This window comes from Aotus nancymaae, unplaced genomic scaffold, assembly GCF_030222135.1.
Source record: "Aotus nancymaae isolate 86718 unplaced genomic scaffold, 86718_ANA_hifiasm-v0.15.2.pri h1tg000029l, whole genome shotgun sequence".
In the NCBI taxonomy this organism is placed as follows: domain Eukaryota; kingdom Metazoa; phylum Chordata; class Mammalia; order Primates; family Aotidae; genus Aotus; species Aotus nancymaae.
The window spans coordinates 88,745,419-88,771,295 of NW_026988442.1; positions in this window are offsets into that span (position 1 = coordinate 88,745,419).

Here is a 25,877-nt window from a genome sequence, read left to right on the forward strand (position 1 = left end):
AAGATTTGAGAGTACATGTTCATTTCAAATTTTAAGACATTCCAGATGCTTTCCTTTAGTGTAGTGGTCCCCAACTTTTTTGGCACCAGGAACTGATTTCATGGAAGACAATTTTTCCACAGACTGTGGTGAGGGATGGTTTGAGGGGTGAATCAAGTACATTGCATTTATTATGCACTTTATTTCTATTATTAGTACATTATAACATATAATAAAATAAACTACACAATTCATCACAATGTAGAATCAGTGGGATCCCTGAGATTGTTTTCCTGCAACTAGAGGGTCTCATCTGGGGGTGATGGGAGGCAGGAACAGATGTCAGGTATTAGATTCTTATAAGCGGCATGCAACCTAGATCCCTCGCATGCAGAGTTCACAATAGGGTTCACACTTCTATAGGAATCTAATTCCGCCACTGATCTGACAACAGACAGAGCTCAGGCGGTAATACAAGTGACAGGGAGCAGCTATAAATACAGAGGAAGCTTTGCCGCTCACCCACTGCTCACCTCCTGCTGTGTGGTCCAGTTCCTAACAGGCCACAAACCGGTACTGGTTCATGGCCCAGGGATTGCAGACCCCTGCTGTAATGAATAGACAGCATAAGTGAATGTGCTCAAGGGAAAGAGAGTTGCAGAATGTGAAGACTGAGAACATATGTGTTGGAGATGGGACAGGGGAAGAATCTTTGGAGACTAGGTACCACAGCTATGTTCTTTATCTGGCAGGGAACATCCATTTCCAGCCTCTCATTTCCAGATACCCTTTCCCTCATGCATGTCCTGCTCTGTTCCACTGAGACCATGTTGAGGTTCTGTCAGTGGAGTTCAACTCTTTGTATACAGTGGCTGAAGCCTGGACTATCTGGAATCACCATAGTCTACCAAGGTTATAACCTTTGGGTAGACATTCACCAGCCACAGTAACTTAACAAAATCGGACGCTCCATGGAAACATAGATTTTGCAGCCCAGTTGCTCCTGTAATTCCATATGGATTGCAGACCGAGAAGCATCTGTCACATTCACTGTTTAGATTTAGTTTCCTACAGTACCTAGCACAGTTATAGACATATTAGAGCCATGTCACGTACTAATATATGAATATAGAAAATAAATACACTTTTGCTAAATAAATAATTTAAATAAATAGACTGATACATGAAGCAGAAGTTTTAAATTTGCCACATGGAGAGCTGAGAACTCAAAACACATTTAGTAATCATAAGAAAGATAGGTTGTCTATCACGTTTAAAGAAAACTGATGTGACCTTTTGCCTCGTTTAAAAAAATTAGTTCCCATGTTTCTTTCTGTGTCATTCATTGATGGTAAGTGCACATGCATATTAAAAGCTGGAAAATTAAATCAAGCAGTCGTTTGTCTGCCAAGTGTGGAAAGTATTGTTTGGTTGATTTGTTTCACAAAATTGAGTAGTTCAAGAGTTGGCAACTTTTCCTTAAAAGGCCAGATGGTATTATTTTAGGCTTTGAGGGCCATATTTTCTTTGTCACAACTACCCAATGCTCCCATTGTAGTGTGAAAACAGTCATAGACAATATGCAAATGAATATGGCTGTGTTTCAGTAAAATTTTAGTTTACAACAACAGGCTACTCTCACAGTGGCCATAGCTGACCTCTCAACTAGTTCGGTTGTAACAAAATCAACCCATGCAATGTTTAATTAGTGCTTACTGTGTTATATAAAGAGTAAAACACACATTTTAGTTATAAAAGCATATTTTAAAATACTATATAGACTTGATTAAATACCAGTTATAGAGGGTCTATGCTAGGGTTTGAATATTAGTGGGAGGATGATAAGGAATCCTGACTCAGGAGGCGGAGACATCCAAGTATTTGCGAGTGCTTTGAGTTCACCTAAGGAAAAAGCATTTAAAATATCAAGTCCCGTCGTTAAAGTCAGAGCCGTGAACCACCAAATATCTTGAGACGGGTATATAGTCAAACAGATACCAAGAGAGAGCTGGTCAGGGTGAAAAGAGATAGGTGTAGATCTCCTGGCATGCTCAGCTCTCAGCTCCCCATCCTCCATCTTTACCTATGGTCACAAATATGGTACAGGTTTTGGGAAGACAATTGGAAAGAAAGAACAGATTTATCAGATGAAAGATTTATGTGTACTTTCTGTTTCTTCAATCTTTCTAGTTCACCTTGCAGCATATACCACAGAAGTTTTCCAGGACGCAATTTCTACCATCAAGATGCTTGAAGTCTGCTTTGTAAGGTATCTCTAATAAATATGAACTAGTCAAACACGTAGTAGCTATTTTGGATGATCCAGAACGATGCTCTACAACAGTGTTTCTCAAATGGTAAAGCACATACAAATTACCTGGGAATCTTGTTCCAGTGCAGATTACGTACTGATCAGACTGGGCTGGGGCCTGAAATGCTGCATCTTTACCAAGCTTTCATGTGATGATGACTATCTTGGTGCATGAACTACACATGACTTTCAAGTCTCTACAATTTTAGAAGACATCGGCAAGGGCTGTGTGGTCAAGAATTCTGGACTAAGTGAGAATGGAGCTATGCCAGGAAACAGGGATTCATATTCAAATGCCTTACAACAGACATGTGATAAATGGGTGTATCAGGGTAGATGCAAGATAATAGGAAGTGATCTGATGCTGAGCTGAATCTGGTATCCACTGTTGATCAGTTAGGTGTTCAGGTAATCAATTAGAAGAAGGAGCCAAGAAACTGAAAATAAGAATGAGACTTTACTCACCTATTCAACAATGTAAGCAAAAGGAAAAAAAGAAGAACAGGTCCCTCTGTGTTTCATTTTTCTCCATGGAAGGACACTGGGCAAGGGCCAGGTGGATCAGCACAGACAAGAGGAATAATTTCACTGCCAAAGAGCAAGAGGCTCCTGCCTCTTTACAGACACACAAGAAGCAGGTAGAGAGAAGGAGAAGGACTAAGAAGGGAAAGGTACTAAGTCACGACAGGGAAAGTGTCTCAGCTGAGGCCCGCATCATAAGGGGGCCTTCGCATGAAGGTGCCTGGACTAGGAATGCAGATATGCATGTACGGATGACCAGCCTTGGAGCTGCCGAGCCTGAGCTCTGGAATATGATTTCCGGCAGGAAGCTACAAAGCATCATCTACAAATTCTGGTGTGAGGAGGGCAGATTCTCCCAGTGAGGCCCTCCTGATGAAGCCTTGTAATTTGCCTATGGTTGAGACTGAAAAATCACACATGGGTTTTTGCCTGGGGCAGAACTCCTCACCTATGTCATATCTCCAAGTAGCAGCACTGTTCAATTTCACCAGTTGTTACCAAGAAGGAATTAGAGCTTCCATTTTTTCAGGAGAAGCCAAGAAGTTACATTTATTTGTGAAATTCTTTGATTTTCAAATATTGACAACTACTTCTTAAGACGATTAGTCTTATTTTCTAACACTTTGAACTCAAAATATGTTTTTTGTTATCCTGATTCAGCCTGAGGGCCACCAGTTTGCAACCTCTGCTTGAAAGGAGAGTAGGGCTTGGCTGGAAGATAGACATATGAAGAGAACATAGAGTGAGAAAGAAAAAAAATGTCCATCCTTTGGGATGAGCTATTTGTAGCATGAAAACAGGTCAATTCCTTTTTATTTATTTTATCTTCTAATTGATTCCATATCATGAGCATCTGGACCTTCTCAAAGCTACCATGTTTTTCAGTTGAGTAGGAGATTTGTCCTCAGGCACAGAATTTCTGGGCTAGTTCTTGTTAAATTGTCACAGGTTTCACAGTTATAATTCATCACACTCAAGCACCCATGGAAACGATTGTCCACAGCATGAACTCAGAGATCCAAAGTAAAAATGTTTTTCTCTGCCATAATAAACATCTCCTTGTGGAGTTGAAGATTAAAGGGAGACATTTATTTTACTGGGCTATTGACTTTACTATGGGGTACCTGAAATTCCCAGGGCGACTCACAAAGGAAGTGACAGTGATACGTTTGTGTCTTTCTAAATATGTACCATTGTGAGTGTCAAGCTGCAAAGATAAATCTTTCTGAGGAATAATAGGAGACTTTCTGCTCTGGAAATGAATGGGCCCTGGATGGCTATTTCCCAGGCTCCAAATATAAGGGCAGTTTTTGTCTACCCATTCCTTCTCCAGCATACAGATGCGCCAATGCCTCTGCTGTACTGCTGTTCCTCGCTTTCCTCCCGCAGTCCCATTGACCACCGGCGCTCAGGCTCATCACCGCATTCAGCAATCATAGCATCCACTTTCAAATTGGTCTCTGTCTCTAATGTCTCCCAATTCAAATTAATTTCGCACATTATTTGTGCCAAGCATTGAAGCTTTAGGACTATAGAGACAATGGCTGTAGCCTCTGTGAGCACAGAAACAAAGGTTTTAATAGTGACAGAACAGAAAAATTATTGACAAATGTTATAGTAGTGCTTTTTGTAAGATAGCCGTTCAGAGTAGAGCAAGGATGGAAGTAATCAGCTCTTAGTGGGAGGTAGTGTAGCAAGAAAAGAGGCATCAGAGCACCTCAGCTTGCATCGGATAAGTTGAATTGCACCAAATAGGCAGGATAGGAGATGGGAGGGTATTCTTTGCAGATGAAGGAGAAAGTGCAGAGCACTGAGGCAGAAAGACTACAGCACACTTTACAACCGCAAATACACAATGAAATACTATGCAGCCAAAAAAACAATGAGTTTGTGTCCTTTGTAGGGACATGGATGAATCTGGAAACCATCATTCTCAGCAATCTGACAAGAGAACAGAAAACCAAATACCACATGTTCTCACTCATAGACAGATGTTGAACAATGAAAACACATGGGCACAGAGAGGGGAACATCACACACTGGGGTCTGTTGGAGGTTAGGGGGTTAAGGGAGGGGCAAGGGGGCAGGGAGGTTGGGGAGGGATAACACTGGGAGAAATGCCTGATGTATGTGATGGGGGGATGGAGACAGCAAACCACCAGGACATGTGTGTACCTATGCAACAATACCGCAAGATCTGCACATGTACCCCAGAACTTAAAGTACAAGTAAAAAAAAATGCTTAGGGTATGAGGAGTGTGTGTGTGTGTGTGTGTGTGTGTGTTTATAAGAGAGAGAGAAACGGAGGTGTCGGAGAACCGATTCATGGCAGTTTCTGGAGGCCATGTGAAAACGTTTGAATTAGATCCTGAAAAGTTTGGTGAGCTATATAGATTATAAGTACCAAGGTGGGCAAAGTTATTAATTAAATTATTAGTCCTCTTTTCTTTATTTTTCTTAGAGCACTGGATAGTATGCTGAAGACAGCCACTAAGCAAGTGTAAAGTCCAAGAAGAAATGTTCCAAATATCAACCACACAGACCAACACCTGCTCTTGGCCTTGGGAATACAAAGAAGACAGTATGGCAAAATTGACAAGACAGACAGGAAGTAGATGAGCAATGCTGCGTGAGGGACACAGTGATCAAAATGTCAGCATCTAATAGAGGCTAGCAGGAAGGTGTTGTCAGGTCTATCTTGTCTGGGCATGGAGACCTAGAGTGGATTCTTAGGAGTAAAGTTTTTTTGGTTAACTAAAAAGTTAAGCAATTTTCTTACGTGATGTACACCTCATTGTTTATGACAATGGTCTATTATCTTTACTAATAACTGAGTAAAAGTCTAACTACTCTGCTGGCTACATTGGCTGGTTTGGTTGTTTTACAATAATAAAAAATAAGTGTAGAATCCCAGCTTTTAAAATGTTAAGAAAAGTATCCTGGGACTTTTAAATGATGGAAACACATCTTGTTTTCACATTGTGCACTTGGCCAACTCCATGAGATAGTGCTATCAAATAAATAACAATTCAGTCAACAGGTAAATTTTTAAAATAAATGTTTTAGTTATATGGAGAGTTAAGACCTCTTCAGTTATTTTAAACAAAACTGAATATGTGAATAAATTGCTTTCATACTCTCAAAGTGTATAATTAAGGACTGAAGACCATAGCACAAAGGCTTAAATTATGCAGGAAAGATTCTTGGAACTGTTTACAAATGAATTACCTGCTCTGTGAATCAGTTATACAATACCAAACTTATTAATGCCCCATTACTAAAACCTGTGCCTGATACAAACAAAAAAAATCTTCATATTTTTACAATACAGGGTCCTTCAACGATTCTACTTGGCCAACATTCAAACCTATGCTCAGCATGTTGGATTCAAGACTTAGCATCACAGCTGAAAGACATCTCAGTTCAGTTATGTGCATCGGCCATAGCCAGAATAGGGGGGGTGTCTGCTATGATCTCCAATGTGGATTTAATAAAATAACTAAGCCTCATGTTTTCCATGTGATTGATACCTGCTACATTTTTTTATCACTATGTTCTCATCCTGCTACCTCCTAGGGAAGAATTGGCAACTTCTTCCTGTTCTCCAAATGGAGATATAGAATTTGCACACAAAACTTACAGTGGAAAATAGTATGTTCTCAATTATATTGGTAATTTATATCTGGGAAAGAAGAAACATATTATAAAATATTTAAAATATCTTCTTGAGTACAATTGTTTAATGTTTTTAAATATTAGCATATTATCTTCTATTTTATGCAAATATTCACTTCTTGTTTTAAAATGTGAATTTGCTGCCAAACTTGTGTTCCCACTCTTCCTCGGTTAAAACCCAAAATGTTTACAACAACATACAAAGCTCTCTATTCCCCTCTATACTCATTACCACTCTAATATTTTATGTTCTAGAGTCATGATTTTTAATGCTCCAGCCCTACTGTACTTCCTTCAATTCAACAAGCTGTCACCTGACAAGGCCTGCCCATACACTCTTCACTCTGCCTGAAAATTATCCCTGTTCATGGCACACTGTCATTTGCACCCATGAATCTTTCACGTCTCAAATCAAACTTTACTTTCTCAAGGCAGCCTTCAATAGTCTGGAAAGGAAAGCAGGGTCCTGATGAATTAACGTAAGGGGCTTAGATTTTACTCTCAGGCATTTGCATCCCTTGGGGAAAGTTCCTGTGACTGAATGTCAGGACAGCTCCTATAGTGGCCAACAGTTCACAAGCTGAGGAGAGCTGGAACCAAGTTTAAATTCAGCCTGTGCTCTCTACTATTAGTAGGCTGCAAGAAATTCATAAACCTTCTTGAAAGCCCTTTCAGAACCTCTATCCAATAGCCTATTATTATTATCATTTATTATTATTATTTTTTAAGAACACAAGAGGTTTAGATGAGGTCTAGGGTTCAGGGAGAAGATCAGAGGACGAAAAATTAAGATATTTGTTTTAGCCAAAAGGAATTTGTGTGTTTATTTTAGGTGCTTAAGCCTCCTGGTAACTTTTTGTTAAAATCGTTTCTAGGGAAAGGATGGCACAAGTTGTTACCACTCATTTCCTTTCCCTGCGTAGCTATTTATTTGAGCTGGCAACACTGAAAGGGCAAGGGCCAATAATTTAGATTCCTTATTATCTGATTTGACAAAGCAGTGCTTCTAAAACTCAATGTGTGTTAGAATCATGAGAGTTTCTGGTTCAGTAAATTTAGGGCTTCAAGAATGCCTATGTTATCAGGCCCTCCAACTTTTACATACACTGTAATTCCAGAAATGGTCAGTCCTGTGCTGGAGGAAAATATGTTCATAAATGAGGAATAGTATGGATCTCTTTCTCATTGCAGAATGAAAGCAAGAGGTGGGTTGTCAGAAGCCCGTGGTCCATTTCACAGCTAAGCAAAATAAATTCAAAAACACATCAGGGATTTGCTTAGGGTTACATATCATGTAAGCATTAGAACCAGGCCCAGGCTACCCGTCTCCTACCTCCCATCTGGTTCTCTTTCTATTTTACCACTTTTCCTAATTGTCTGAAGGCAATGATTTATGTGCCCATAGAGCTCATTACCACATCCTGACCTAGGAGAATGACACAAGTCTCTGGCATCACTGAGGGCATATTCAGAAGAACACCCTAGAGACAGCTAAGGTTAGAAATGTTGATAAGAAAGGGACTGCATCCTGTGGACAAAGAAACGCATTAAAAATCAAGTATCCATGTTTTCCTATGCTAGGAGGATAAGATTCAATGTCTAATATAGATTCAACAGTTGCTTTATTTTACAGAGAAGGAAGAAGATTTGCGTGCTTTCCCATCGTCTGTTTTTGGGGTCATACACTGAAAACTCTCAGAAACTCTTGCTTAAATCACTTTCAATGTCTTCCATAGTCATTCTGGGGCATTTTGACAGTCTACATTGAACCAGGGAGACACGATCATCTAAAAAGAAACCTCCACGGTATTGTTGCAAGGCTGTATTGCAGTATTCATGGCAGAGTTTGTATGAGCATCTGATTACATGCTGCAAAAGCCACAGTGCTTCCCTGACTCCCTTGTGTGTTTTCAAAATATTTCTTCAGACTCATACAACAAGCCAGTTACCATCGCTCACAGCTAAATTGGTCATATACTTGACCTTCACCATGTTCCAAGGCTGCCTAGATACTTTCCACGATATTCTTGTATACATACTACATTACTGCGAAAAGATGAGGCCAATTTCTTACCACATAATCACATAATTTAATACTTCCACTAAGAGAAAATATCGATTCTCTGTCTACCATGTATAAGGTTCTGGGGAAAGTGTTTTATATACATTTCTTCCTTTAATTATCACAGAGCCTCCTGTGGTATCATTTCCTCCATTTTAAGAGGATCACACTAAATCACAGCAAGGGAAAGAAGTTAACTAACTGTGTAAGATTCACAACCAGCAGTTGAAGATAACACACTTTGCCTTGTTGGATGTTAACATGAATGAAACCATGAAGAGGAGATGCGTATCTTAAAGCTGACTCTTGCCAAATTTGGAAAGTAAGCAGAGGACTTGGTAGATGAGATCGCTTGAGTACTAGAGTACAGTATTTATCTTAGAATGAATTGTCAAGCCCTGACTGCATTTATTTGGAAAGAGTTGTTGGTTAAGTCATGACCATCCACTGATCTAAAACAAGATGATCAGATCTGGTTGAGATATCAATAAACAGGAAAACAGAAACCTTAGACAAAGTTAGTTTTGAAACAAAATATCGAAAGTCGGCCAGGCACGGTGGCTCATGCCTGTAATTCCAGCACTCTGGGAGACCGAGGTGGGTGGATATCAATAAACAAGACCTGAGGTCAGTAGTTTGAGAACAGCCTGGCCAACATGAGGAAACCCTGTGTCTACTTAAGCTACAAAAATTAGCCAGGTGTGGTGGCACGTGCCTGTAGTCCCAGCTACTCGGGAGACTGAGTCAGGAGAACTGCTTAAACACGGGAGGTGAAGGTTGCAGTGAGCTCAGACTGCCACTGCACTCCAGCCTGGGCAACAGAGCAAAACTCTGTCTTGAAAAAAAAAAAAAAAAGAAAGAAACATTTTATTTTCTCTCTTTTTATTCCTCCCTAACATTTTCATTATATTTTCCTTTAGAAACGATGTAATTACTAAACAGCAATACTTAAAAGATGTGTACATAAAATTATAGCATCAGTAATCATGGGCCTTGCTGTTGTTAAGATGTTAATATTGATACATATACACTGGCTTGTTCTAAAAATATAATAAAATAGAAAACTATTTCACAAATGATTATCTATCGTTGTTTGAGCTTTGTCCTAGCTATTAGATATGTGCAAATAAATTATATTAATGTTCTATGATACTATTTTATCTGGATTATTGTGTAGTTATGTTGATTCAGGTATTACATCAATATGAAAACTTTTATATTGTCAGTGGTTTTGGAGTGTACAATCAAGTTTTAATAATTCAATATTGCACACTCCAAAACCACTGACAATATAAAAGTTTTCTTGCTTTTCAAAGCACCAGATATGAGTATTTTAAAAGGTTTATTTCTATTATGTATATAATCCTGCTTATATTTGGAAGTTTCAAATTATAGGTGTAGTGGAAGGCATTTTTTATTACTGTGTGCTTTGAGGATTCTGAATATTGTAATACACCCTATTAGAATCGATGTATCATTACATATTATAGATAAACTCATATACCACTAATGTGAGAGGAGTTATAAAATTGAAATAGAATAACAATGTTTTTCTGGTTTCCCTTGTGCTTTATGCACTTCATTTACTAAAAAACATAAAATGGTCAGTAAAATATTCACTAGGACTTTCAAAGTCTCTAAAGGCATAAATTGAATTTGGCAATATCTCTAGTTTTCTATAAAGCATCTTGATTCACAATGCAACAGTCTGAACTTTAGCTTTTTTTTAAATTTGAGAACGTGTGACTTTTGAGGCCATTCTACCTTGGTTCAGCAGTAAAGATTATTCCCATTATTTATTTAAACTGGTAAAATTTTCTGTATGGTTCACTGATAAATATTACAGGATATATAGCAGCTGTGCAATTATTTTATAGAAAAGTTTATAATACTTTACATATTTGGCCAGAACGGAGACAATGTTCTATATATTTCTTAGAAAGCAGGTCTTTATAATTTGAGAAGTTTCCAATATTTTTCCAGTATTAATAACCTCTCCTTTATGCCATTATTGTATCTTCCTCTTTCATATTTTATCGATTCTCCCTCCCCAACAATAACCCAGGTTCACTTGTACTCCCTATTCCTCTGCCTCTTGTGTTGGGGGATACATGACACATTGCTTAACAGAATGAGGATCCAAGGCTTTAAATATGTCATGGCTTTCAGAAGGCAAAATTAAAAGGTGCTAGAAGAATAGTGCAATCCAATAGCAAATAACACATTTTCAATTATATGGTTTTCTGGAACCATTTGGAAAATGACTGAGCAGCACTAGGAAGTCTTTGCAATCCTTTCTGCTCTTCTTACAGGTGTGGCTATCTACCCCAGCAAAGGTAAAAGGCTAGTCCCAGAAGCTAATGGTTTGCCATCATGTGGCTCATTTTATTTCTAATATCTAATATGTGTTCATTTGATTTTATTTGTTAAACTAAAGTAATCCATGTTCATTGAATTTTTTAAATCTATGTTGTCAAGGTAAAATCTTTGTATTTTTCCCTTTATTTCCATCCCCTAAAGAAATCATCATAAACTTATAAATGGAAATGTGAGGTTAAGTTATATTTTGTTTTGTTAAACAAAATTTTAACATGGTATTCTTTAACCCAATTCTTGAGGAACGCTCAATTAGTAATACTTAGTTATTAACAATGTATTTGTATGGTCTTTTTTTAATGTATCATTTTATTTTGTCTTATTATATGAACCAAGCTTTTCAGAAGCAGTAACTTATTTAACTTATTCTGATGTTGTTTTTTTCCAAGAAATATGGCAGTTTATCCCCTAGTATGGACCAGCTCCGCCCATTAGTTTTCTTAATCGCTTCCAGGAATTCCTGTGAGATCGCTTCCAGTAAATAGCAGTTACTAGGACATGCACTGCTTCAACTGAGTTATGTAATGCAGAACTCAGGGAAATTTTTATTCATATTATTGTTTAGTGGCATATTTTCATATTAAGAGATAAGAAAAAGACAAAATGATCTTGTTAAATAATGATATTTCAAACATATTCTTCAGGAACAAGTTCATCCAAAAAGGATGTTCCATGTAATCAAACCATTTCCTCAAGCTTCTCTAATTTCCTAAAACAAAAATAGCAAAAGACAAAGAAGAGAATTGGTGTGGGAACTCCGGCGCAGTATAAAAAGCTCTTCTTCTCTTACTTCACTGATCTCATTTCCTTTTTACTCCATAGGATAGTTGCACGTTCTGAATGTTCCATGCTCCTCTAATCTTTGAAGCTTTTTTGCATATGTGGCTTTGCCTAGAATACCCTTCTACAGAGTCTACTCTCTAGTTCCTGTACACATCATAGTTTTCCTTCAAAACCAATGTGAGTTTTACATCATTTGGGAAAATATATTTGATTCCTATTCTCTGGCTTCTAATCAGAGTAAGGTACTCTCTTTTTTGTCATCATGGCTTCTTGTATTATATCAACAATAATATTTATAATACTGTAAATAGGACCTACTTTGTCTATTTACTTTTGTTTCTTTGCTAAACTATATGCTCTGTGAGATAGTAAATCTGTTATTCACTTATCTATCTCCAATTTCTTGAGCATATTTGCTGAATCAAAAATTACATTGACAGATACGTAAATTAATTATAGTCCATAATTTGCTTTTATTTTGATGTGCTCAACCTAAAATTGACATTACTTTATAATCAGAATAGATCTTGAGGAAAATGGGAGACTAGTCTCAGGATCCTGACTTACGTGGAATAGATAATATATATTAAGATCATGAGTTATTATCTAATTTCTTATTCTCTGATATACTTCTCTGTACTAATTTTTAGGGAAAAAATAATTAGATATGCTAGCAAGAAAAAACAGATATATTTACAGAAAAAATGTGGCAACAATTGTTATGTTAAATTGTTACATAAACAATTTCATTTGGCACTTTTTTAAGCTAAAATCTGTTGAAAGAGCATTATTCAAGAGTCAGAGACAGGAAAATTCGAGTAGTCAACACACTCAACTGGCAGCTATTTTAACACCAAAGTAAATTCCATGTAAACCTTCCCAATATATACTTTCAACTTTGTTCTGTAGGTCTTTATGTCTGTTACCTATTGACACATTAGTGCCGTTTAACCAACTATCCCAGATAACCTAGCTGTAAAAATATATAAGCACTGATTTAGTTCATTGAAGTGGGAGTTGTCTGGGCTGGGCAGGGCTCATCCATCTCTACTGATTCAGCTGCAGATGATGAGACATCTCTACTGATTTTCCTGGGCTCTTTCTCATGTTCGGAGGCTAGTTGGCTGACAGGTGTTCTAGGAAGCCTGTGCTAGGAAAAATAAAAAAGTTAGATTCTGCCTCATGTGTCTCATCCCACAGTCAGCTAGCTCAGGCGTGTTCTCATGGCAAAGACGCAGGAGCAAAAAGAAGCAGAAGTATGTCAACACTTTTACAGTTCTCTCTTTAGTCATAACTGCTAAAATCTTATTGTGCCCAAAGCAAAGCACATGGCTGAAATCAGAAACATGGGGCAATATTGTGACTACAAAGTCGTACTGCAAACATGTGGCCACAGGGAAAGATGAAGACTCAGAGCTGTTAGTGTCATCAATATACTATGGTTTGCCTTACGCTTGTGATTATTCACACTCCCTTGTATGCACCATATGCTCACTCTTATCCCAGAATCCCTATATCTCATCTAATCACATCACTTTATGTCCAAGATCTCCTCATCCACAAAAGCATTAGTCAAGCTTTTCCAGCCCACAGCCCACAAGCTGCATGGGGCATAGGATGGCATTGAATGTCCCCCAACACAAATTAATAAACTTTCTTAAAACATTATGAGATGTATGCACAAACCTCTTTATTTTAGCTCATCGGCTATTGTTAGCCTTTGTGTATTTTATGTGTAACCCAAGAAAATAATTCTTCCAATATGGCTCAGGGAACCCAAAAGATTGGACATCCCTGGTAGATGACGATCCCCTTGATTTAGAGACCATGAACAAAAAGACACGCTGCCCCCATCACCCCTGACTCCATTAACACACACGCTTACTTGAACGTGCTCTAAAACATTGGTCAAACAGAGACAGGATGATTGCAGTAAGCACTCACATTACCCAAAAGAGAAAGAAAGGGAGTCAAAGGGAAGTTGCTGCTTATAATTTTGAAATCCTGCTGAGCAAGTGTAGCCAAGTTGTTCCATTCTGGATGGGGTTTTCTTGATCCAGTACCACTTTGATTCCCTGCCTGTGGCTCACAGTTTATTGTTTGCCATGCTCATTGGCTTTATCTTTAAGACATCCTTCTTTGTCCATATTAAGTAATAAATAATTGCCCCTGCTGAATCCATATGTTATAACAGATACAAGCCTCCATGTGATGACATTCAAAAGTAAGGACTTTTGGGAGGTAATTATGCATAGAAGACATCATGAGGGCAGGGTCACCATAGCAGAGTTGGTGTTCTTATAAAAAGAGAAAGAACAGAGCTCTCTCACACACACTATGTGAGGATATTGATAGAAAGTAGCCATCTGCAAGCTTCGAAGAAAGCCCTCATGAGGAAGTGAATCCGCTTTTGTGTTGATCTTGGCTTTCCTGGCCTTTGGAACTGTGATAAATAAACTCCTGGTGTTTAAGTCACCCAGTCTGTGGTATTTTGTTAACGAAGTCTAGGCAGGCTAACACAATTTGTTAGCTTCTGTGACATCTAAGGAGGAAATGGGAAAATACGCTCTTTGAAAATAACTCTCAGCCCACTTTCTATCAGAATACAATTATTGAGACCCGAGAGTCCTTTGCACATTTAGAATAGTTTTTGCCTATTTAGGTCCAAGCTGGAGGTACTCTTACTGATTCAGGAACTTTGTATGTTTCTTATGAAGTTGAGTGGATTTTATGTGAATGGGCAAAAGAGCCACTTTCATGCTTGTTTTCCATATAGGTCTTTCTCACTCGTGTTCTTCATTGCTCTTTCAGGCATGCCAAGTTTTTGTGGGATAATGTCCTTAGATTTCTAGAATCACTTACTTCCAAAGGAAAGAGCCGATAGACATCACTTTAATTCCATCCAGGGTCTTAATGAGGATGTCACAGACCCGCTCCTGATTTTGTTGGTCCTGGAGGCATCTTTCTTTAGATTCTTTTGCCATTTTTCAGTTTTTCACTAAGTGAAAAGGAGAAAGTATTATTTTTTCATCACAGGAAATGTTAGCCCTTATATATTTTATCTAATTTCTATTAGCAAATTGCCATTATTTTCTGAGTTCATCTCTTTATTTTTTACTTTTTCTTTTTCTTTTTTTGTGAGACAGAGTCATATTCTGTCGCCCCAGGCTGGAATGTAGTGGTGTGATCTCAGCTCACTGCAACCTCTACCTCCCGGGTTCAAGCAGTTCTCCTGTCTCAGCCTCCCGAGTAGCTGGGACTACAGGTGCCCACCAGCACACCCAGCCAATTTTTGTGTTTTTAGTAGAGATAGAGTTTCACCATATTGGTCAGGCTGGTCTTGAACTCCTGACCTCAGGTGATCCGCTTGCCTAGGCCTCCCAGACTGCTGGGATTACAGGCTGAGCCACCATGCCTGGCCATGTTCATCTTTCTTAAAGGATCTTATCTCATACACAGCTAGTAAAAGTAAGATGCATTTTCTTTTATTTATTTGGTGTTTTTTTTTTTTTTTGAGATGGAGTTTCTCTCTTGTTGCCTAGGCTGGATTGTAATAGTGCAATCTCAGCTCACGACAACCTCCACCTCCTGGGTTCAAGTGATTCTCCTGCCTCAGCCTCCTGAGTAGCTGGGATTACAGGCATGTACCACCACGCCTGGCTAAGTTTTGTATTTTTAGTAGAGACGGGTTTTTGCCATGTTGGCCAGGCTGGTCTCAAACTCCTGACCTCAGGTGATCCACCTGCCTTGGCCTCCCAAAGTGCTGGGATTACAGGCATGACCCAGTGAATCCAGTCTTAGATGCATTTTCTTCACTGCCTTGGGCATATTATTTGACAAATCTAAAAATGCTGTCGTTATGTTTTTATCTTCTATTATCATCAGCAAAAGTGCTGCCAAATATATCTCTACCACATAACATGGGTCACTGTATTTCCAGTCTGTTACATGTTTCCTCAGCACTCTTAAACTATTATAAGAACTTCCTCACCAACTGGTCCCAAAACTAATGCCACTTATTCTGGGTTTTCATGGTGGCAACATATCACTTTTCTCATCAGTGTCTATATTACACATCTATTGCCACAATGTTACTGCCTACCAACAATCCTAAAACTCAATGTTATAAAATATAAGTAAATTTTTGAGTCATTAAGTTCTGAAAGTTCTTTTTAGCTCACATGTCTAGTGTTTCATTTTTTGTGTTTTTTGGTTGTTTGTTTTTGGTCTTGGCTGGGTTATTTTATGCATCTAAGTTCAGCTAGGCAGATTTGCTAATCTTGGCTGGGCTTTCCCATATATGTGGGGATCAGTTGATTGTTGAATGATCTAGGGTAGCTTCTGCTGGAATAAATGAAGGCACTTAGCTCTGCTCCATATACCTTATTGTCCAGCAGGCTAGCCTAGGAATAGTCTTGTGGTGGAGACAGAAGAATAAGAGTAGAAAGAATCAGAGAAGTGCTTGCAAGCCTTAGCAGTGTCCATACTCTCAAGATTTCATTAGACTAAATTCAGAATAAGTCAGCAAGTAAATCGATTCTATCTCTTGAAGAAAAGAGCTCCAAAGTCTATTCCAAACTAGGTAGATATATAATAAGGTAAAAATTTGAGTCACTAATGCATGATTACATTACAGCTTTAGTCTCATAGAATTCACTAATAAACCAGACTATTAGAGGGTGATGATTTCTTTCTTAAAGCAAGCTCACTAACTTCACCTGTCAGAAAAGTCTAACTCAAAGTGATTTGAACATAAGTAAAGTAGATGTATTATCCAGTATTGATGGGAAGTTCTGGGGTAAGATAATCTTTAGAATTAACCTTAATGGTTCATCAATCTGCTCAAGAATCTACTTTTGTTATTTTTTTTCTTCTGTATGTCTCTGCTCTGTTGGTTTTAGCTATGTTGGTCAGAATAACAGAAACTTCTCTGACAACTGGGTAAGAGGTTTCCCCAGTCACATGCAGGAAGAGCAAGAGAGAGTGCTCCCAAACAACTTTCCAAGCAAGAGAATGGAATAAACAGCATGCTCTGGTTTTGGGCCTGCGTCCACTCCCTAATTGTAGCCAAGAACAGGTCTCAGTTATATCATGTGTTGGAGAGCTTAGAGTGGAGTCAAAACTCTGAAAGTAGGGGTGAAGGAATATTTTCAGTAATCACACCGAAGATATTCTTTTCACCCCAAAGCTTTAGAAGCACTGATTTTGTGAGCATGCTGGACTTTTTTTGGATTTCTACTGAATTTATTTTGGTTTTGCTCAAAAAACTAAGGAATACACCTTAACCAATATAGAAGACGCCCTTCTTTCCTTATACAGACATAATACACTTACTTTAGCTCATTAAAGTTTTTTGGTTTTCTATACTTCTTTAAAAATGTTGCTAAGAAAACATTTTTCTTTAATATTGCCTTGTCATTTTTTTTCTAATCTATGATGCTTTTTACGGCCATGGAGAACAATTATAGTAAAATCCTTCTTCCATTACAAATCATTTCTGAAACCTGCTTAAGTACTGTCAAGTGCTGATTTACGGATTGCTAAGTCATTTGCTGTGGTTTCTGTAAAACTCAGGATAGATTTGACCATATCCGATGGTTACAGTATTTCAAACAGCAAATTGCCTTATATATTTTGTGTCAGGATAGCTTCATGTTTGTCAAACAACTTAAGAGTTTTGTTATTTTTATAACATTGGCATTTAGTTATATGTCACTCATTATTGTTCTGAATAAATCTGCCCATAACAATACTGGAAGATGTTTTGCATTTTCCGTGTATTTTGGGGCATATAATTTCCCTTTGTAAATATATATATATATATATATTTTTTTTTTTTTTTTTTTGAGATGGAGTTTCGCTCTTGTTACCCAGGCTGGAGTGCAATGGCGCGATCTCGGCTCACCGCAACCTCCGCCTCCTGGGTTCAGGCAATTCTCCTGCCTCAGCCTCCCGAATACCTGGGATTACAGGCACGCACCACCATGCCCAGCTAATTTTTTGTATTTTTAGTAGAGACGGGGTTTCACCATGTTGTCCAGGATGGTCTCGATCTGTTGACCTCGTGATCCACCCGTCTTGGCCTCCCAAAGTGCTGGGATTACAGGCGTGAGCCACCATGCCCGGCCCTTTGTAAATATATTAATCACACATAAACATGCATACACTCAGAGAGCTATACATACCACTTGAAAAAGGTCTTACAACGCATAAGAACAATAGCCATTGACATCAAATGTCTTAGAAGAGCATGCTTTTTTTTCTTTTTTGAGTACCAGTAACTCTCACCTTTGTTATTTAATTTAAAAAACTTTTTTTTTTTTTTCAGAAACATCTCCAACTTGCTCTCCCTGCAATCTCATATATTTATCTCAATTTTGCAGATAAAAAAATAAGAAGAGCTGGGGATGGTGGCTCATGCCTTTAATCCCAGCACTTTGGGAGGCTGTGGTGGGCATATCATGAAGTCAAGAGATAAAGATGGTGAAACCCTGTGTCTGCTAAGAATACAAAGATCAGCTGGGCATGGTGGCGTGCACCTGTAATCCCAGCTATTCAGGAGACTGAGGCAGGAGAATCTCTAGAACCCAAGAGTCAAAGGTTGCAGTGAGCTGAGATAGCGCCACTGTACTTCAGCCTGGCGACAGAGCAAGACTCCCCCTGCCAAAAAAAAAAAAAAAAAAAAAAAAAAAAAAAAAAAAAAGCTAAGAAGATAGGCACCTTCTCTGTATTTCCTTAGTTTTTACTTCATATTCTTTTTTTTTGTTCCAGAATCCAGTACCCGGGCTCCTAGAATTCGAGTCCTTAGGTTCATCTAGACTTGTATCAATTTCTCAGGTTGTCCTTGTTTTTGATGGCCTTTTTCATATTTCAGCAATGCTGGTCAGATATTTTGAAGAATATTCTTCACTGGGATTTCTCTTATATTTTTCTCAGGATTACTGAGGCTACATGTTATTGGGAGGGAGACCCAGAAATTGCCATTCTAGTCACATGATATAAACTAACACATATCATATGTTAAGCTAAACGTGAGTTCATGTTACTCTCCCTAACTTTCATCCAGTATATATGGTTCACTGTAGCCTTCTCCATTTGCGTATGTGTAACCTCCCACTCCCACAGGGAGAAACCAGGCTCCCGCTGCCTGCCATCCATTTGCCTATTCGGCCACAGTGTAAATGTACCTCGATTTCAGAATTGTTAACTGGTGCCCTCATAGGAAACAACTTTATCTTCATAGTGCTTGTGAATACTTCCTCTCGTCTTTAGTGTTACAGTCTCCAATCTTTTCCAAAGTTACGTTAGTTACCTCCTTTTTTCTCAGCCTCTTTAGTGAGGCATGACATTCATTTGTAATAGAGTTAGACTCTTCTGTCAAAGTCCGCATTTCATCCTAGGATCCTCCAATTTCCTAAATTATGTTTTAAATTTGCATACATTATGGGCCACTCTGTTCTATGAGGTTGCCAGGGTTTGACAAAAGCATAATATCATGTATGTGCTACAATAATACCATAGAAAATTATTTGACAGCCCTAAAATATCCTCTCTCTTTTACCTATTCAAGCATCCCCAACCCCCTGGAAACCACTGTTCTCCTTTTCATCTCTGTAATTTTCCTCTTTTGTAACACCATGTAATGGATTCATACAGTATGTAGTCTTTGCCACTTGGCTTCTTTCTCTTAGCAGTATGCCTTTACGATTCATCCATGCGGTTGCACGACTTACAGTTTATTCCTTTTGATACCTGAATAGTATTTTACATTAACCCAGTTTATCCATTCACCAGGTTGTTTCTCCTACTGAAGCACCTCTCTGTTGCCCTCGGTTTTTGCAATTATAAATACAGTTTTCAAAAACATTCATGAGCAGGGTTTATGTGGACATAAGTGTTCAAATGTTTTTGACAAGTACCTAGATGCATGATTGCTGGATTGTTTGGTTAAGACATGTTTAGCTTTATAAAAACGCTGCAAACTTGTCTTTGAACATGGCTGTATCATACTCCATTTCCGCAAGCATAAATGTAAGTTATTGCTATTCTGCACCCTTACCAACAATTGGTATTATCACTTTCAATTTGTTTTGGTTTGGTTCTGGTTTTGGTTTTTGGACATCTTACTGGGTGTAAAATGGTATTTCATTATTGATATACTTGCATTTCAATAATGATGTATGATTTAAGCATCTTTTTTACATGCTTACTTGCCATCTCTATATTTTTTGTGAGATGCTTTTCAGCTTTTCTGCCCATTTTTAACTGTGTTGCTTTCTTATAGTTGAATTTAAAGACTGCATTGTATTTTCTAGATACAAATCCTTTATCAGGTATGTAATTGGCAAATGCTTTTTCCAAGTGTGTAGATACTTATTATTCTCTTAACAGAACCTGTTGTAGAACAAAATATTTAGTTTTAATAAAGGTCAGCTTATCAAATTTTTCTTTCATTGCTTTACTTTTAATAAATAAAAATTTATCAGCAAACTCAAAGTCACACAAGTTTTCTTGTTCGTTTTCTTATAGAAATATTACATACATTTAGGTCTATGATCCATTTTAGATTTCTTTGTGTAAATCATAAAGTTTCCGTCTAGTTTTTTTTTTTTTTTTTACATGTGGATGGCCAATTTTTCCAGCATCATACATAGATAGGTGTTTTTTCATTGATTTGCCTTTGTGCCTTTGTCAAAAATTGTTATTTGATATTAGTCAAATTCGTTTCTGGGTTTTCTGTTTCATTCCAGTAACCAACAAGTTTATACTTATGACAACACCATGGAATCCTGCTGAAGCTGGCTTTACAGTAAGTCCTAAAATCAGGCCATATGAGTATTCTAACATTGACGTCCATTGCAGAATTGTGTTGATTATTCTAGGTCTTTTGCCTTCCATATCAATTGTAGACCCACTTTGTCAGTATCTACAAATAAGCTTGCTGAGATTATGATAAGGATGTGCTAGATCTTTAAATAAAGTTATGAAAAATTGACATTTTAACAAAATTATCTTCCAATAAATAAACATAGAATATGTCTATTTAGTAAAACCATATTTGACGGTTTCACTGGTGTTTTGTCCTTTTCTCCATATATATCAGATACATAGTTTATTACACTTACATGTAAGTCTTTAATTTTTTTTGTGTTATGTAATTTTAACAAATATATGTGTGTGTATATATATATGTATTCCAGTTCTTTATTGTTAATACATAGGAAAGTAACTAACTTTTGCATATTGATCTGATTCTTAAGGCTTTGCTATAATCACTTATTAATTCCAGGATTTTTATGCTTTTGAAATTGTATTTATTTTTTGGGAGGGGTGTTGCGGACAAGGTCTGGCTCTGTTGCCCAGACTGGGGTGATGTGGTTCAATCTTGGCTCAAGCGAGCATCCTGCCTCAGCCTCCTGAGAGCTGGGACTACAGAAGTGTGTCATCACGCCTGGCTAGTTTTGTATTTTTAGTAGAGATGGGGTTTTACCACATTGGCCAGGCTGGTCTTGAACTCCTGACCTCAAATTATCTGCCTACCTCAGCCTCCCAAGGTGCTGGGATTATGTGAGCCGCTGTGTGTTCATTTTTAAAACAGATTTTTTGGGGGTCTTCTATATATATTTCATGCCATTTGCAAATAAAAAGAGTTCAACATCTTCTTTCCCAATACACCTTTAATTTCCCTTCCTTCCTTTCTTCTTTCCCTCTCTCCCTCCCTTCATTTCCTTCCTTCCTTCCTTCTTACCCTCCCTCCCTTCCTTTCCTTCCTTTCTTTCCTCCTTCCTTCCTTCTCCTCCTTCTCCTCCTCCTCTTCCTTCTTCTTCTCCTCCTCTCTCTCTCTTCTTGTTTTACAAACAAAGTGTTGCTCTGTCACCCTTGTTGTGGTATAGTGGCATGATCATAGCTCACTGTAACTTCAACCTTCTGGGCTAAAGCAATTCTTCTGCCTCAGCCTTGCAAGCAGCTAGGGCTACAGGTGTGCACAATAATGCCAGGATATTTTTAAAACTTGTATTCTTTTAGAGACAGGGTCTCACCATGTTCCCTGCCTGGTCTTGAACTCCCGGCCTCAAGCAATCCTCCTGTCTCAATCTCCTGATCTTTAATTTTTCTATTTGCACTAGCAATGACTTCCAAAACAAAAAGCAAAACAACAACAACAAAAGAAACCAAACGTGTGGTGAGGGGAAAGGACAATCTCTGCATGTTTCCTGACTCGGGGGAAAGTGTTCTGTCTCTCACCATAAAGTATGATATCAGCTAAAGTTTTCTCCCATGTACCTTTATTATGTTAACATTATGTCCTGCTTTATTCCTGGTTTTCTTTTATCATAAATAGGTGGTGAATTTTGTCAAGTGCTTTTATACATCTATTGATATCATCATATGGTTTTTTTCTTTAATTTTTGTATGCAGATATAATCCTTATATGACAAAATTTACTTGCTTAAATGTACAATTCAGTTTTATTTTTATTTTTACTATATTCATGGAAGTGTGCAAGATATTACTAATTCTGAAACATTCTCTTTATCCCCAAAGAAACCCCTTACCTATTAATAATTGCTCCAACCATCATTCTAAGCAAACTGACACAAGAACAGAAAACCAAACACCGCATGTTCTCATTCACAAGTTAGTGCTGAACAATGAGAACACATGGTCACAGAGAGGAGAACATCACACACTGGGGCTTGTGGTGGGGTGGAGGGATTGGGGAGGGATAGCTTTAGGAGAAATACGTAATGTAGATGACAGGGCGATGGATGCAGCAAACCATCATGGCACATGTACACCTTTGTAACAAACCTGCACATTCTGCACATGCACCCCAGAACTTAAAGTATAATAAATATTTTTTAATTGCTCCATGCCCTCCTTCTCCCAGTTTCTAGTAATCACTAATATATATTCTGTTTCTATGGATTTGTATATCCAAACATTTTGTATACATGGAAATGGGGTCTTCGTGTCTGGTTTCTTTCACTTAGATTAATGTCTGCAAGTTACATTCGTGAAATTACCCTCGAGGTACTTACATTATAAGGGAGTGGTTTATACTCATCAGTTCAACAAGTCTATGTTCGTCTTGGTTACCAGACACTTATTAATTTTAAAAATGCTATGAGTTCATTATTGATTCCCTGAACCCATCAGATATTATTGATAAATTACAGGATCATCCAGAGAAGCTAAATGAGATAATTAATGTCAGAAGACTAGAACAAGTACACAAAATTAGATGCACACTTTCTTTTTTTTATTTTTATTTATTTTTATTTTTTATTGCACATTTTCAAAGCAGAATCATGATGATAAAACAACTGAGTTTGATGTTTGGGCTTGAATCTCAGACCAGGCATGTCCAAATACATTGGTATTTATCCCGATTTTCTGATACTTTATCAATGTTTTCTTATTTAGAAAATTTCAGTCAAGTTCAGAAGGATGAGATAAAAAATAAAAAGTATTTTGGGTAAAAAACAAAATTTTTCAAACGGCATCTAATCTAGGACACAAGTGTGGTGACCAAGTTAGGGATCCCATTAGTGTCCCTATTGGAAATTACACATGTGTGACAAGTTGATTTAAGATAGAAGACTCTATCTTGAAAGAAGAACAAAGCTATGTGACTCTGAAAATGTAAATTATATCATCTTTGGTCCATTGTTAGACTGTTTATCTAGAATCCACTATTTGAAAACTTTCGACCAGCTTTTCCATTTACCTTTTTACATTGATACATATTCAAATAAGTAAACAAATATCCACAGTTTTTATGAAATTTTAATATTTTAAACATCTCACTGACAACTGCAAGAAAGCAAGGTTTAATTCTGCAAATTCTCATGTTTAAAACTGAAAACATATAAATAAACAAATGTAAGGATTGGACATCTTATCTAGCAGCTAGAAATTAGGGTTTCAGTCATTTTCATTCATAAAATATGTTAACATTACAAGTGGGTTTCTTACACAGCCCAAATACTGTGTTCTAAATCACAAGATTGAAATAATGTCTATGATTTTTTATTAGATTCTTCTGTCCTTGTATGTTCTGGACACAACTCAAATTGCTTTCCAATAAAAGTTCATGTTTTGTTTACACACTCAGTCTGCTAGCATAAAAGCTGATGATCCTTTCAGAATGGATTGTGGTGTCAACTAATTTCAGTGAGTCTATGAGCAGGGGTCTTTCCCATTGGCCTCTTTGGCAGCTCAAAATGAATGAGAAAGCTCAAACTAATGTTTGAAAAACCCAGATTATTTAAGCCTAAAATCTGACAGATTCTGTTTGTTTTTATCACTAACACTCCATTTAAACTCATCTAGGAAAGTCAAAAAAAAAATACCAAAATGCAAAAGCTTCTTTTCATTCTGTACCTTCTACAAACTCTGAAACAGTCAGCACAGGCAACTGCACTCTGCTTCTTAAAAGATGTTTTGTTTTCCTTCTTAATTTCAGAAGACATAAACAAGTAACGAACCTGGACAATCTTTCTCTGTTTCATTCAATCATGCTTCCTACTCAAAACTAATTTTTTAATAAATGCCTCTTTGCTGTGCTTTATTGTAAGACTGTTACACCGTCTACTCACTGGTGATCATTCAGTTTTGCCTTTCATGAATGATCCTATAACATACATTGCAGGGGGCAACATATGCCTATATTTCTGTGATGTATATACTTAAAAGAGAAACTGAAGAAGTTCTTTACATATATTTGCTTTAATAAATACCAACAAAAATTTTTCAGTGTGCTCACAGAACCACCTTTGCCAAAATTGTTAACAATGAGAAAATTATGACCGTGGAAAAGACCTGAACTCATCAACCCCCATCTTGCCTTTAACCTCCAAACTGCCCTTAATCATTCCTGGGCTTGTTCCAAAGATAACTTTTGGAGATATTTACTTTATAGTTTAAATGATAATAGCTCTTCTCCAGAACTAAACTGACTTTGTAAAGCTAATGAAAAAGCACCAGGCTAGGAGGAGAAGGAGCATGAATTCTGCTAAAGTGTAACTCAAATTTATCCAACCCATGGCTCATGGGCCACAAATGGCCCAGGCCGGCTTTAAATATGGCCCAATGCAAATTCACAAACTTTCTTAAAACATTATGAGATTTTTTTTTTTTTTGCAATTTTTCTTTTTTCTTTTTTTTTTTTTTTTAGCTCATCAGCTATCATTAGTGTTAGTGTATTTTATGTGTGGCCCAAAACAATTCTTCTTCTTCCAATGTGGCCCTGAGAAGCCAAAAGATTGTATACCCCTGGTGTAGATGCTAAGGTGGTAAGTGTAGGTACTAAAGTGTAAGGCGTAAAGTGTAGATGCTAAGGTGTAAATGGATTATCAGCTACTATTCCAGATGACATAAGATATGCAACTTCCCCAGTTACCCTGCAGATGACATCACTATTGTAGAATTGAAGATTGGCCTTTTGTGATGTCTTTTCAGATTTTTGAATTTCTAACAAACTATGGCTGCCACCTGGACCCATCAACCTCTGTCGACTGGTCCTGTGGCTTCTCCCTGAAACTGACTCCCTGGCCCACCAAACTATCCCTGAAAAACTGTATCATTAAAGTTTTGGGGGAAATCGATTTGAGTAATAACTGTGTCTCCCAAGTGGTATGGCTGGCCTCCTGTCAATTAAACTCTTTATTACAATGTCATCAGCTCAGTGAATTGGTTTTGTCTGTGCAGTGGGCAGGAAGAGCCCATTGGATGATTACACCTGTGCAAATTCGCATTCTCAGCCTTGTATAAAAATTGTATTTCTTCTGATAATTATTGAAATTCATTATTATTAGTCTCTGCAATATTAGCAGTTCTGTTGCATAGAAAGTGGTTTCTTATTATGATTAATTCACAATTATCTGATGACAAGATGTCTTCCTTCTCATATGTGTTTGGCCATTTGGGTCTTGTGTGAGGCCTGGATACAAGACTTTGCTCCTCTTTGGATTGTGCTGTCTGCCTTCTGTGTGGAGATTTTAAAAGTACAGAAGAAAGGGAATGTTACTTTTTTCTACAATTTGAAACTTGTAAAGAAAATATTAACTTTTTTTGAAAGGGAATTTGAAGTACATTTCTCTTAATTTTTTCTACATTCTCTGGAAACAATTGTGTTATGTTAACTTTATTTTCTACTTAAAATGT